At 49.1% G+C, this 15,896-nt stretch overlaps 1 long non-coding RNA gene across 2 annotated transcripts; it reads left to right on the forward strand.

The window, feature by feature from the left end:
* The first annotated feature begins 280 nt into the window (after positions 1-280).
* Positions 281-15,180, forward strand: LOC127470151 (uncharacterized). Of its 2 annotated transcripts, none has more exons than XR_007904183.1 (4): positions 281-616; positions 2,687-2,848; positions 5,762-5,992; positions 10,791-15,180. It is a non-coding gene; the product is annotated as an uncharacterized LOC127470151 (long non-coding RNA). The 2 variants fall into 2 exon arrangements; XR_007904184.1 differs by having other exon boundaries at positions 281-601.
* Positions 15,181-15,896: the final 716 nt, after the last annotated feature.

Raw genomic sequence — 15,896 nt, forward strand, 5'->3', positions numbered from 1 at the left:
TCAAGAAGGACTTGAGGTCCTGGGGCTGGGAAGTGGATTTCAATGACTGCCCAGAGGAGGGGGAGCAGACCCTCCAGAGCAAGGAGTATTTCACCAAGAGCTGTAAGAGGTGCCTGGGGCAGGACTAAATGTCTAACATGTTTGGTGTGTGTCCTCTTTCGCCTCACAGAAGGGCAGGGCCCAGCTGGTGTGGCAAACAGGTAGTGGGTCTCTGGCTAAGCACCGTGGTCTCTCTGAAGACCCAAATTCCCATCCCACTGCTACCAAGTTATCAGTGTTAGATAAAACATTCTTAGGTTTTTTTTGTTCTGTAAGGTCATCAATTTAGACCCCTAGGGCTGTCTCCATCCCTCTTTCCAGGTTTACATCTTTCCCCTTGCGCTTCATATGAGTCTGCAAGAAAGAAAGTGAGCAGAGGAAGAAGAGCTCCGGGCTGGAGATGGAGCAAGAGCTCTCCTACCAACTAAGATAACCACAAAGCCAAAGTGCTCATCTGGAGGTGGTCCTTGGCTGGGGCTGTTCTTCTCCCAGCTGAGAGCGACTTTGCTCCCCCTGGCAAGGGAGTCAAACCTGTCCAGTCACCTGCAGCCCCAAGGGACAGGTAACAAAATGCCAGGTAAAGCAAAAGTTAACAAATTATGTAACACTGAACAAATTCCTTATCTTTCCTAGGAAAGATGACAATTCACTGCCTTTGACACTGGGGAGCTGAAGCAAACAGACTGTTACTCTCAAGCATGTGTTGGACTAGGACTGCTTTAGTCCCAGTCATCCCAGCAGAGGAGCAGAGCAAAAGCACTGGATGCTGTAGCCTGTGGCAAATGCTACCTCCTTGTGGGTGGCTTAGAGGCATCTGAATGTTTTGGTGCTTTTCTGCTTCTAGAAATGTGCTCTGAGCATCCATACCTCAGTGTCCATCCATAACTTGCATGCACTGCCCAGCTTATGTGCGTTCTGGTAAGAAATCCCAAACCCTTAGTTGTGATGGTATGTTGTTCCCATGCAAGCTCACTGGGGAGCCTCCCAATAACTGCTTGGTGAGGGCTTCCTTCCTCAGGCTGACGTGTTTGGTAGATGTCATAAGAGAGCCAGACATGGGTGACTGGCCCCAGAGAAATGAATTACCAGCAGTCTATTCCAACACCAGCCTTGCTTAGCCTTGGCCAGAACTGGGTACCTGCAGGTGTGATGTGGTACAGCATGAGCTCTGTTCCACACTGAGCCAAGGGGCTGGGAGGAGAAGAGGAGGGCAAAGCATGTCATCAGGGCTGTTTATAACTCATCCCAAAGGGGACAGGAAGAAAGGGAGCATGGAAGTGATTACATCTGGCCCAGCACTACAGACTAAACTCAAAATAAGAGCTTTAAAAACATCTCTGACACTCTCTTTGCTTGGCCTTCATAGTCTGGGAAGCGTCCTGAGTTGCTCTGAGGCAAACCCTTCCATCCTGGTTCCCATTACACTCACATGCAGCCTTGCCCCAGATCTTCACTTGCTCTATCTGTACAAGTGACAGACCCCCCTGAACAAGCACAGAATGTTAGCTGTCAGCCGCTGAGGATGTGGCCTACGGACAAGCAATACGCTAAACGTGTCTGCTGTAAGTGAAAGGCGAACCATTAAATGGCCAGTGATTCTTAACTGTGGTAGCATGAGCGCAGTTAAACCCAGAGAGAGGAAAATTAAATGGAAACAGCTACTAAAAATGTCATTGCAAAAGCAATTCAAAGAAATATACAAAGAAAAAGGAATTGTCTTTTCATGCACTGCAAACTGCCAGTTTTTAAAAGCATCAGGAAACAAGCTGTTGAGTGGTGAGATGGATAAAAACAGGCTTCCAACCTCTGCTGAGCTGCCTGGCCCATGAAATCTCACTGCCAGCAATACTGCTGCTGTGCCAGAGGTGGTGGCATGGCCACCCCAGCTGTGCCTATGTGTTGAAGGGTGGCCCGTGCATGTGCTGAGTGGCACGTCATTTGCCACCAAACCCAGCTCCTACCAGGTGAGCTCGGCCTCCCTTCTGTGGACAGGGCTGCTGATGTTGGTCTCTCTTTCTTCTCTGCCCAGCCACCAATTTTCAGTAAATTTATCAGAACTCCAGTGTATCTGGGGCATCTTGGCCAAATTTGATCAAGGTTACCCTAGGGATACTGAGGACAAAAACAGGCAGTCAGGCCTCAGGATTATACAAGCCTCTTGCCTTTATGAAATGCAGATTAAAAAGCACTGAGAAAAGTGGTAAATGGCTCTGGCTGTTGCAGGGTGTCAGAGACTGAGCTGGGTGATGCACTTTGTGGCACAGAGGCACTCAACACTTTTGCCAAACATGACACTGAATTGGGCATGCAGCACTGGAGGGGATCCAGTCAGCACAGGGACAGCCATCCCAGTGCAGATCTTCACTGGGTGGGAATCTGCTGCTGCCGTCTTCCCCTGCCCTCAGCCTGGGTTATGCCTATTACAAGGTGTAAAGGTGTTCCACAGGTCAAATGCCCCAGTGCTGAGAGCAGGATGCTCAGGTACTTCAGTGGTCTTGAGTGAGAAAGTCTTCAGGAACATGCACTTGGATTTGCATAGACAGAAATGCAAAGGCAAACAACAGGGCTTTGATAGTTACAAGAATCTGACTTAAACATGGATATAGACTGGTTTCTTCTAGTTGTTGGTTTGGGTTTTTTTCCCCAGATATTTTTCTCCATAAAAACAAGCCTCTTTCATCCAGCTGCACCTCTCGGCTCTGCTGCTGATGTTTTCATGCTCTCTGCCTGTGGCACATGCTGCATGGGCATGACCAAGCAGGTATCAGTACAGAGCACTGGCAAACTCCCAAGGGATCTGCAGTAAACAGTGAGTACGGAGATCCAAAATCATCTTCCATATCATGTTAGCAAAGAACAAAGCCCAGTGGCACTGATGCTAGCTAGCATAGCTGAGCAGGGAGGGATGGGTGAGTTCTGACTGCTCCATGTCTTTTCTGACAGCACTGCTCTGTGGGGCTCATGCCTGGTTTTGTTCAGCAGTCCCTGTGCTCCTTTGTGTTGGAGCCAGCTTTGCATGGAGTGAAAAGGAGGTTAACAACAGCCTCTGCCTCCTGCAACAGTGCCACTGCAGTCATGATACTGGTCTTCAAAAACAAGTTGTCACTCTTTCGGCTGTTGTGCATGAAAGCAATCCCCCTCTCCATCTTCACAAGAGCTGGCTGGGCAGCTCAGACTTAACAGCTTATTTTCTCCACAGGGACACAGCCAGGATATTACCAGATTGTAATTCAAAAACTCCCCAAATCCAGGTGGAAGTAATTGCAAAAATTGCCACACAAACTAAGGAGAACAGCTCCTTAGGAGCACAGGCTGGAGGCCAACCAGCTAAAAGCAGAAAGACCTGGGGGTCCTGGTGGGCAACAAGCTGTCCATGAGCCAGCAGTGTCCTTGTGGCCAAGAAGGCCAAAGGTACCCTGGGGTGCATTAGGAAAAGGATTGCCAGCAGGTCAAGGGAAGTGATCCTGCTCTTCTGCTCAGCCCTGGTGAGGCCTCACCTAGGGTGCTGTGGCCAGTAATGTTTTCCAGTTCAAGAAAGAGAAGGAAATACTGGAGAGAGTCCAGTGGAGGGCCATGGATGTGATTCACAGACTCACAGGTTTAGTTAGGGTTGGAAGCAGGCTCTGGAGATCATCTAGTCCAATCGATTAGGAGTTTGGAGCACCTCACTTATGAGTAAAGGCTGAAGGAGCTGGGACTGTTTAGCCTGGGGAAGCTTGGGAAGACTGAGAGGGGACCTCATCAATGTTTATAAGTATCTGAAGGGAGGATGTCAGGATGATTGAGCCAGGCTCTTCTTGGTGCTGAACAGTAGGACAAGAGGCAGAAACTTATGCAAAGGAAGTTCCACTTGAACATGAGGAAGAACTTCTTTACTATGAGGGTGACAGAGCACTGGAACAGGCTGCCCAGAGATGTTGTGGACTCTCCTTCTTTGGAGAGATTGAAAAGCCACCTGGACACAATCCTGAGTAATGTGCTCTGGGGGATGTCTGAGCTGGAACTAGGTGTTCTCCAGTGGTCCTTTACAATCTTATCCATTCTGTGATTCTGTGAAGTATCCGCAGCTACCCCTGGGCTATGGGAATGTGGAGCTGAAAAACAGGACTGGCTTCCCATGGCTCTTCATTCTCACTTTCTGAATAATCCTGTCTATTTTGAGAGTAGAAACAATTCTGTATTCTGCTCCAGAAGGATCAACACCAGGAAGGCATGATCATTCCAACATAGACAGCTCTACAGGAAGCTCTGCTGCTAATCAGCTTTGGCTTTTCTGATTTCCTGTATGACTTTATGTGTTTGCCCCACCTTTACTTCTTTGTGATAAATGAAGCCTTCTGCCACTGTAGCCAAATGGTGTGGTTTGGGGGCTGGAACACTGAAATAGAAGTCTTTCTCTTCTGCATTTTGTTACCTTGGAAAGGGATTTGCCTTTATGCTCCACCTGATGTTGTTACCTGTACCTGGCACCCATCTCAACTCTTCAGTTTTCCAGCCTATCCCCTTTCCATCTTCGTTCTTATCACTGGGTCCACATGAAAGCCAGCATTTTTTATAGCCAGGATATACCACAAATTCCCACTGCCAGGGAGCAAACAAGAGCCCTGACATGTGTTGCTTGGTTTATGAGAACATGGGGTTGTATGGTGAGAAACTGCAGCAGGCAGGTGTGCAACTCCCTTCCCTGAAGGAAGGAGTTTGCTGTTACCCTAAACAGAGCAAGTCTGAGCAGCCAGCTCCTTCCACACTGTCCCCCGGCTGCGCCATGGGGGAAGAAAACATAGTGGAAGAAGATTTTCTGGATATGCTGAGTCCTGGCTAAGACAACAGACTACCAGCACTTCGTGCAGGCAGGGCACAGATTTGCACCATTTCCGAGCACCTCTGAGCAACCTGCAGAGAGTACTCAGTGCCAGCCAAAGGGTCCTGGGGAGAGCTGAACCCAGCTGAACCCAGCTGCCCATATGGGTGAAACCCCTCGCTTCCCTCACTGCCAGTGCTTCCTGGTGGTGGGGCACTCTGCAGCCTCCCTTTCCACCCTTGCACTGCTTACACCACATGAATCTGCAAATTGCTTCTCTTCATCCCCCTTTTCCCCTTTGCAAGATGGTCAGAAGAAAAGTCCCACCCAACAGTTTCCTGTTCTCTGAGTTACTTTTTTTTTTTAGTTTATTGTGTTGTCTTTCACTCAGCCTCCTGCCAGATCCCTAGCTGCTTGCCTGAACAGTTTGAAGCCCCTAGATTGCTGCCCCACTCTCTGCTGGCACAGAGGTTTGTGGCCAGGTTGTGGTTGCAGAACATGAATTACCAGCTCTCAAGACCCCGGCACAGTTTCCCATGCCCCAGCCCTCCTCCTGCAAGCAGCTACCAGGCAGGTTGTTTTGAGCCACAGCCTACTTTTTAAGTGTTTCCTATTGTTATTGTGGAGATTCTGCCTTACTTTTTCTCAGTCACTGAGGAAATCAGCTTTAAAGACAAACTGGGAGCAGAGAGGTACAAGCTTGGTCTTATTTAGTGCAGAATATGCCATGTCCCATCAAGGGGCTGGAGCACATGCTGCCTCCGTGTGCTGGTCATGAACCGGATTGTGCCGTGAATCTGCACCCAGGGATGATTTCCATACTGAACACCAGTAGCTATCACAACTAACATGTCAACAAGGGCATCGCTTGAAAAGAAGCTGTGTCCTGTATTTTTGGCACAGTAACCCTTTCTTTTCCAGAGTGGCAGGCAACCAGCCAGTGCTGTGATGGCCACGCTCTGCTGCGAGTGGGATTATGCTGTTGGAGTCCTGCTGAGAAGTGCAATTGATCTGTATGTCTGCAGCTGTGGTGGGCTGGAGGAGGTGTACTGAGCACTCTGTACTCAATCAGCGAGATCAGGTCCTCATGCCTGTGCAGATGACCTTCACATCAGTGGTGGGATGAAGTTTGGCTTGGTAGTTAAACCAGGAGTGAGTATCTTGGCTAAATACAGATGTTAGGGTAGGGACACAGGATTTGAAGCAATCAAGTCAGCAAGTTAGAATAACAGAATAGAATCGAAGAACAGTTTGGATTAGAAGGAACCTTCTCTGGCCATGTCGTCCAATCCTATTGCCATGGTCAGGGACATCTTCAACTGTATCAGGTTTCTCAGAGCCCTATCCAAACTGACCTTGAATGTTTCCAGGGATGGGGCATCCGCTACCTCTCTGGGCAACCTGTTACAGTGTTTCACCACCCTCATGATACAAAAATCCATTCTATTTCAAATTTCATCCCATCTGCTGAGCTTGGCCTGACCCTAAACTAGGTAACACATTTCAGATTACCAGAGCTCCCTAATTGCTGTCCATCAGTTGTAACTAATGTGTTGCTTGTGCCACCATCAATGCGTGATAGTCTGAAACCCAAAGGAAGGCGGGAACCCATTGCAACCACTCTGGAATACCAGGCTGAGTCTTTGTCCGTGTCTGTGTCTGTCCCATATCATGAGGATCTTGCAATGAAGTGCTCTTATACATCCATGTCTCCCAACACCTTTGAGAAAATATGCAAGCAATAGAATGCTGCTCTGGCTGTTTCCTTCACTATCTTCTGTGAACACAGTTACACCCTTAATGAAGCAGTCCCAAGAGGAATGAATATATGGTACCCTCTGTTACCAGCTTCGGTGTGAGAGCCAGCCCATGGAGGCTCCTCTGGCTCTCCTCCTGCCATTCTTTAGTCCAATATTGTAGTAGTGGCACAGAGACTTTCTCCCTGCTGTGAACAGGGATTATCGTAGCCAAGCTACATTATTACATCATCATCTCAAGTGTTGGGAAAACCAGTTAAAAACAATGACCTTCTCTATCTCCGGGCTCTTCCCCTGTGCCTTTCAGGTAGTTGCACCAGGAGAAACTGTGTTTCCTAAAAGAAGAGCCTTGTTCTCCACTGCTGTTTTGACCAGGATCGAGTGTCAGTGGTAGCCTGCCTGCTGTGTCCCTAGGGAGCGCTGTGCTTGGGGCCTGCCCTGCCTGAGCAGGGGGTCAGAGGGCTGCTGGGGATTTTCTGCCCTGCCCTGCCCTCCTATGTCACTCTGAACAGGAGCCAGGAAGAGCTGGCCGGAGGCATTGGTGCCAAGATGCAACTCCCAGGCACTACTGCTGCTGCTATTTATAATTTCTCCTGCCTGTGCCATAGGATAGCTGTTCTGCTAGGCTAGCTGTATTTCTTTTTTACCACTGATATCTCTTGCTTTGTCATTGTTTCCTTTCATAGGAAGCATTTATTTATTTATTTATTTATTTTTATGAAATGCCTCACTAATTTCTATAAATAAGAAGGGTGAGGCACATACTGGAGCAACTTAAAATGTCTGCAGTGAAAACCAGTGTCACAGACCAGAGGTTTATGGACTGTGACTCACCACTTCATCCCTCTGAAGAACCATTTCCAGAGATGGCAGTATTTGTCACTTGATGGCTCCTCCTTTATGAGTTGCTCGTGGCCTGATCCGGAGGCTTCTGGCTGCTTACACTGACTTCTGTGGGAATCTTCATGTGCTTTATTGTCACTTTGCTGGAGCAAGGCTGGAGTGCTTGGTGTGTGGTGTGACAGAGCCTTCCAGGTGGACCTGTCTAGTCACTGTCAGTTTCTCTGACAGCAACAAGGATCAAAACATTTCTCTGAAATCCAGTAACAATCCAGGAGGGAATCAGATCCTATCTGCAGGAGCTTGCTTGGAGAGCTGAATGGAAAATGATAGTCCTATGACACCATTTACAGAAGGCTGGTGCGAGAGCTTTATGGCTAATTAACACTTCCTGCCTTCTTTTTTGAAAAACAGGATTATAAATTACAGGTGGGATTGATCCAGAAGCTGGGATCCAGAAGCTGGGATCTCAGAAATTACATATGTTTCTGGAAACATGATTCATGTCCAAAATTTGCTGTATATACAGCAATTTGAAATACATACATTTGAAATACACTTCACTGTATTTCAGGACTGAGTGTGGGAAAATGGGCTCAGTTTCCCCCAAAGTTCAAGCTGTGTGGGTCTGGACACCTCTCTTATTTCACCTGTACAACCACTACTTCAGGGGCAGGAACCTGTCTAGAGATGTCCTGAATATGTAAACCAAAGATATTTAATTATTAATAATAATTAATAATGAAAGAATCAGAAAGCAACTTGGTGTTTTTTCAGGTAATAGCTTTCATATCCCTTATATTAATTAACTTTCACAGGTGTACTTTGAGAGCCCTCTCTGAGTGGCTCTTTGCCATTGCCCGTAGCAGGAGGGTAGAGAGCTGCTCTGCAGGTGCACGTGTGCCCATCAGCAGGCCCATTTGAAATTCCCTCAGATAAGTGAATGACTGCACATCAGAAGTCAGAACGAGATCCAACTGATGTTTATTTGACAGACTGAATTCAAGCTGCTGGTTACAAGTCTACATCCTTAGAGGTCCTTTCTCCCAGCAGCTACAGAATCCTCCCTGAAGACCTGGGCACCTTATTCCTCCGAAACAACAATGTAGGGTGGAAAGCCACATTTGGGGGGTGTTACTTAAAAGGGAGTTTAAGAAAGCTGTCTTTCCTAGCTTGTCCTGTGATGTCACACATGTAGGTGACCACAGCAATCCGAGCAGCTTATTTTTCTGTGAAAAAGCTGATTGCTCCTTAGGTGAGCTCTTCTTCAGCCTCCACTTTTTAAACAGTTAGTTGCCATCCCTGTTTTCTGAGCAACGAATCCATGCAACACAGATGCCAGGTCACGGCTCCCCTGGCTTCCTCCCTGAAGCTTCACACCCATCAGAAGTTTTAGAAAGAAAGTAACAGCAGAACAGGGAAGGCTGTCCCGAACCGCTGATCTCGTTTTGCTGATCTTCAAATTGCCATGTCCTGCAACCTTCAGTGGCTAAAGGAAGCATGCCACTACGCCTTTTAACCCACTTTATTTTCCCAGCAGTGCTGCCCCTCTGCCCAGGGGAAGCTTAGGTCCCTTGGGTCTCCTACCATCCACTTTCTTGTGGCACAAGGTGGGGACTTCCTTTTCTTTCTGTGTTAAAACGTGCAAAATGATGGTTCTCAAGGACAGCGTCACCTCTAAACCACGTGGTGCTCTGGAGGAATGTTCAAGATAACTCCCAGTTGGATAGGAATAACTGAATCAAAAAGCCTCAGCCTGCTCCTACCAACCCAAAGTCCATCCCCCCAGGCATGTCCCCAGGGCACAGCCCGTCTCTCTGCAGGCTGACAGTGCTGTGCAGGACAGCTGTGACTCTGGGCTGGACCTGGGCTGGGTGCAGGCAGAGGACAGGCTGGCATTGCTGCTGCTCGCCCTGGCAGGCGAGGGAGGCTCAGCAGCAGGGTTCCTGGCTGGCTGGAGCTGCCTTTCGAGGGCCACCAGCTGCATATCCCCTGTACCACAGTGCTGGGGATGAGATGGAATGAGATGTGTGGGAGCAAAAGCAGCCTGTCCTCCAAGCACTGTGCTGCGGGTGCTGGGTGATCACCATGTTCATGCTCGTAATCCCACTACCAGCTTGTGGACAGTGACTAAATAACCCCAGAGGCAATTTTTACCTTTCACAGCACATGAGCTCTTTTTCAGTAAGATGACGTGGCCCTTGGGAGGTTCCGGCACGGCTGCTGAAAACCACCGCTTCCTTCCCCTCTCCCCTCCAGCCCCACCCTGTCCCGTTCCCTGGGGCAGCCGGCTGATCTCCCCAGTGCTACCTCCAGCCCCTGGTAAATACACCAAGTCTCCATTCCAATTTTGTGCTCCCAATCCCTTGCACCCCCAGGTGAAGGACCTGGATGGAAAAACGTGGCCTGGATAATACCCGCTAAATGCACGGAGAGGTCTCAGTGTGGCACGAGGCTGGGGAGGAGCGTTTCAAGGCCCTTGACAGCACATGGTCATCACAGCTGAGCAGCACTTGGGCATGTCACTGTTGGTCCCACTCCAGGCAGAGGTGTTGGAGTAAAGGGCAGGCACATGGCTGCCCATCTCTCACATGATGATTTCTTGTTATGTTGGGGAATGTACCTGGCTATTTTCCAAAGGATGCTGGCAGCTTTCTGAAAGCAAATACATGTGCTCCATCAAGAGTGATGCTACCTCTCTTCTTCCAAAGGGGAGAGAGGTGAGCCCCAATTAATCAATTAGCACTGATTAACCAGGAGGAAGAGGAAAGCTGGCTCAGATAACATACCCCTGCACACTGAGTAGCAGAGCAGAGGGTGGTTCAGGTCAGGGTGCTTCTCAGTGATAGCCTTAGACACATGGGGTAAACTGTTCCTGGCTGCTTTTAAGTACAGTAAGCATGAAAGCATCAGGGCTGGGCAGGGTTGCCCTGGGGGAGGAAAGGATGGGGAGCAGGGGTAGAGGGCCAGGGTCAGTGAGGCACAGTCACCCCATGGGCTTGCAGATTGCAGACAGCTTGCAGGGCTGCCTTTGGGACTTACCTAAGTTCTCTCTGGTTCTCAGACATTTATACTTTATCACTTTGATTCCTGGTTTTCAGCATTCTGACCTGCAGAGTGGCAAAGGCAGTGCTGCAGCCCCGGGTTTGCTTGGTTGTTTTCAATGCTGCATTGCAAACAGACCTCAGAGGTGCCTGTCTGTAGTGCAAAACCATAGGAGCTCCTCCAACCTCAGGTCCTCAGCCAAGCTCCCAGAAATCCGAGTTGCCTCTGCAGGTCTGGCCCCATTTGTTGGGATGTATCAGATCCACTTCCTTACAGACTAACAGCTGGGATGCACTTCTCTTCGGCAGGGAACTCGGCTGTATTTTGTCCAGTTGAAATTGATGGCATTGCTGGAGGAAGGTGATGGCTGCGTGGGTGAATGGGACCTGACTGCACTCCTGAAGAGACTCATGAAGGAATATGGGCAAATCCACTGCCTGCCCAGACTGAGACACCTCTGAGAGCCAAATCCTTCACACCCTGAGCTTTGAGTGCAGCTGTGGCCCTCAGGTCCTTGGCTAAAGTCTTATTTTGCAAGGGAACGGCAGAGGCAGACCTAGTGAAAGTGTCTTTCCTGTAATGGGGGAATCTTAAGGTGAGTTCAGCATTTGCTGAAAGGAATAACCTGATATCTCTTCTACACTGCCTTATGAACAGCACAGAAGTGCTTACTAATTTTAATACAGTATTTTGTCACGTCATTATTAGTGGGAGCAAAACTTACAGCTGTCAGTGAACTCTTGAGACACTTGTAATCCCTCCTACCTCCAGCAGAAGTTGCCCGTACCCAGCACCTCGGCAGAGGCAGCCTGAGACAGCCCTGTGCAGCCCTTCCTTCCCCAGCGTGCCGGGCTAAGGCTGCTCGGGAAACCTGGGAAGAGTAACACGGTGTATTTGCTGCAGTATTTTAAGCACAAAGACATACCAGGCTATGATTATCTTCCATGTGGATGTGAACACATGGAACATAGTGTAATTTACGGTTATGTTAACGCTGCAATGCACGAGCTGCTAAGGTGGCTGAGGATTGAGCGTCAGCAGCAGCCTGCAGGTGGGATTGCAGCAGGCATTGAAGTTTGAGGGATGCTCAAGGGCAGGTTCCTCTTGATCCTTTGATCTGCATGGCATTTGGTGAGGTCTATGTGGAGATGGTCATCTCACCCTCTGTTTTCAGCGGGATAGATTGCCCTGGGCTTCCCCAGGAGTGTAATAGGCAGGAGTGGGTGGGGACTGAGAGCAAGTCACAGGAACAGTCCTTGCAGTGCTGTGTGTGCCTCAGCCTAATGAAAGCCTGATAATTAGGATTGCCATTCTCTTTATTTTTAATTATGAGGTAGCACTTTATTGTGGAGGGCAAAAGTAACCCTGTAATTAGCCTGTGTGATTACTCAGTGATTAGCCAGTCTCTGATGCTGCAGACACCCAGGAGAACCCTTGGCAGGCTGTCACAGGTCTACGTGGGTTGGACGGGACCCTTGGCAAAATTTCCCCATCCTCCTGCTGAGGCCAGGCACAGACCAGGCAGGGATGAGGACAGCATGAGGCTCCAAGTACAAGTGGATGACCTCTGGCAGTGAGGTACAGCCATCCAAGAGACTCTGGCTCAGCTTCTGTGGGCTGCTGAAGCCTCATCATCCCACATCCCCAGCGCACTGAATCCAGCTTCTTTCACCACACAGGCAGAGGCTGGGTCTGCCAGCTCCAAGCCCCAGCCACACTGACACCCCACGCTCACTGGGAGCAGCCTCCTGGCATAGGGCATTGCTGAGCACTGCAGTGACAGCAACATCCAAATGGTTGAGGGCATCAGCAGAGAAACTAATGTGTTTATAAAACAAATTGTTTAAGAAAGAGAGAATCGAGGGGTGCAGAAGGCTGCTGTGAGCAGCCCTGTGCTTCTCAGCCATCCAGCCTTAGTCCGTGTTGGTCCCTGGGGTTGTTCCTCCCCAGGAGCAGAAGATGGCATCGCCTCTGCCCGGGCAGGTTGCAGCCTTGCCTGCCTCGCTTGGATCTGAAGGGCCAAAAAGTTTATGTGGTCACTGCAGCGAGAGCCAAAGGGGCTTCACTGGGCATGAGGGAGGAGAGCTGTCCATTGGTGCAGGGAGTGGCTGCCCAGTGCCCGGTGGGCTCATAGCTGGGCTTAAAACATGCAGAATGGGTTAATTTTTCCTTCTGCTGACAAGCCCATGGCAGGTGGAAACCCTGTTCTCAGCTCAGCCTCCACTGCTGCCTGCACCCCACGCTCTGCTGGGCTCGTGTGGGGGTTTCTTGTCCCCTTCTCTCACCCCCACCACGTTTGCTTCTTTAGCTGAGCCATTCTGGGGGCTGGCTGGTATTTCAGTCACTGAAGAAATTAGTAACTGATTTATGTAACATCTCGCGTGACTGACTGCACGGTCTTCACAGAGATGCACTGCGAACAAGTACGCTATGGGCAGAGTAAGAAAAAGCGGCCCAGAACCTCCCCCACAGTGACCCGTGGGCCAGGCCAGATGCCACTCCACTGTCTTGCAGTGGCACCTGTACCTGTGCACCGTGGCTGTGTCCTGTTCCACTGCAGCTCAGCTCTGCAGGTGAGGGCCAGCAACCACGTTACCATGTCCTTTCCAGGGCCAGCCAGAGCAATTTCCTGCCTTGAAAAAGTGCTTCTTGTCCCCTGTTTGTACAGGTCTCAGGCCAGGCCCCATCCCAGCAGCTCAGCACTCAGCACCGAGTTGTCTCACCCAGGGCCCGTTCAGGCTGGTGTCACCTGCCAGCAGCATCTCTCCTGCCACCTCTGCTCGGGTGCATCGATGCCCGGCAGACGGAGGAGGCTGCATGCTGCCAGGCAAGCTGCATTTCAGCAGCAGCTGGGTGCTGCCAGCTCTTGCTCCTCCTGGCTCCCTGCTGAGACTTTGGTGTCTGTCTCTTACCTCCAGTCATTGGTGCTCATGGTGGGGCAGGAGAGATGGTCACCCCACACATGTGTGGGGAAACCTTGGCAGAGCAATGATGGGACACTGGATCTCAGTGTTCCCTGACTCTCCAGGGGTTGAAGCTTTCAGCTTGAATGGTCCAGGGGCTATTTTGAGCATGTGTGTGTCTCTGGACTGCTGGTGGCAGACCTGACATCCCCGTGCAGGAATGGAAACTCCATTGGTTCAGCAGGGGTGGGCGAGAAGGCTGAGCAATGTGCCAGCATCCCTCTCAGCAGCTGTGATTCAGTAATGAAGTCTAAGCAGGAAATAACAAAGAAATGCTTGCAAATTAAAAATGCTTTTGATGTGAATAGAAATGGTTATAACAATCTGGATTTTTTTCATGTAAATAAGGCTCAGAAAATGTGTTTTTTCAAACTGACATGCAGCCAGCTCTAGTAGGTGTACCCATCTCAGGATAAAAGGAACAGAAGTCGCTCACTTGATGAACCTGAAAGCTTTCTTAGAATTACAAAAGGAATAAATGATCTTAATAATATTAACTCCTGGGTGGTCACCTGAGTCTTTGTGAGCAGTATTCATCACATCCCAGACAGTGTAGTTTTAAGCTTGCACAAAAGACAACTTCAGATGTTCTCATGATCTCCTTTTCAGCAGTGTAAGTTATTGCTAATACTCAAATTTAATTCCACCATGAGCATGTCCATTTCAGTAATCCTTGGTGTGGGAAGACAACCACTGCCCTCGCCAGTGAAGGAGCGCCCTGTGGCAGCTTCCCTTGGCCTCTGCTGCAGCCTCAGCCCAGGAGCATCCTCCCCACCGGTGTCTTGGAGGGGGCCTGGTGGACAACAGCTGGTGAGAGGAGAGGAGAGGAGGGGCTGTGGGAGCTGGGACACTCACCTCTGCCACAGAAACAGCTGGACAGGAGACGTGGCCCTTCCTCGTGCCTCCTGCTGGTACCAGTCACGACAGTGCTACTTAGAGTGGCTCTTGCCCAAAGTCACGGCAGCTTAGCATGGCATAGGCCAAGCAGCTGCAATCCTAATGTCAGCTGTTGAAGCTGCTGTATGATCATGTTTATAAACAATGAAAAACAAAGTCTGGATTGTACTTTTCCTTCCAGAAGCGTGTTTTCAAAGGCAATTTCGCAGACTGTCTTTTGATCTCAGGTGAGGGATGCCACTAAATTTTGCCATACTGACATTGGTTCAGCAGCTGTTGCCAGTCTTCTTGATTCAGGAAATCATGGTTCTTCACCAAAGGACTTATTAAAATGCAAAATGATTCAGGCTTTTTTTATCTTACTGCACATGTACTTCAGGAATTTAGGAATATTAAGAACCCCCAGAGACTACTTTCTTCTCTCCAGTTACTATGGTTCATCTTGACAGCAGCAACACCCCCACTTGCAGGCACCTGCTGGCAATGCCAGAGTTTTGGGGAGCGACCATGGCAAGCGGCAACAGCCCTGTGTTGTTTCTGGAAGAGGTGCTGGAGTCAGAGCACTGCAATGGGGTTGTGGTGTGTGAAGTGTTTTAAGAAAAAACATCACAGGGCAACAGAAACTGAATTAATCCCCCACTGTCCCTTTCCCATTCCCTCTCCTCCAACTGAGCTGGTAGGAGACAGCAAATGCTAGAAACTGTAAAATTCAGTTTATTCACCCTGGATCCTAGCCATGTACTGTGGAAAGATTCTCAAGTGAAAATGCAACAAGAAACACTGTGCCCAACATTTGCAATCTAAACATATTGGTTGTCTCTGTACAAACCTTGCAAGGCCTCTGTCTCCATCTTATCCTAGTTATCTCAGCACGCCCCTAAAATCATAATCCTGTGGCAAACATTAAGAGATCTCACCAGCACATTGTTTTCATCAAGTAACAATGCAACACATGGATGAGATACATCCACTGATGAAAACCCTTTACATGTATTGTCTATGAACAGAAAGTTCACCTTCCTCTCTCCTTAGGGGAAAGCTAGATTTAGAAAAGTGCTTTTCTACTCCCTAACCTAGTTTCTTTTCAGGTACAGAAAAAACTGTAAACATTTTTAGGCTTAATAACTATTTATATCTTATACAGGAGTAGAGACTGGAGGGCAGGATCCAGCACTGTATGACCTCTGCTTCACACAGGAGTGGCTCATGGATGAATCAGCCCAGTTTAGGTCATAAATGCTCACACAAAATACACCTTTGCTCCATGCGATGGAGAAGCATGTGGCTGTTGCAAGTCTGCAGGCTCAAGCTCTGCATGAAGGTTGTGGTTTCCTAATGGGCTGTGATCAGAAAGGGTGGTCCTGCACTCTCCTGGTGCTGACACTGGTGTCTTTGTGCGTTGGTGATCAGGGGCTCCATCCAGTAGAAAATACAGCTTGGTTTTCAGCTGCATCAGCTTTCTGATTGTGAAACCACACAAAGAGGTGCATAGGATAGCCCAGTCCTCCTGGGAAAGAAACACAGCAGAACTGTAAATCTTTCTCTCCAGTGTAA

This window comes from Manacus candei, unplaced genomic scaffold (assembly GCF_025592945.1).
Source record: "Manacus candei isolate 608988 ecotype Guabito, Panama unplaced genomic scaffold, ASM2559294v1 h1tg000019l, whole genome shotgun sequence".
NCBI lineage: Eukaryota > Metazoa > Chordata > Aves > Passeriformes > Pipridae > Manacus > Manacus candei.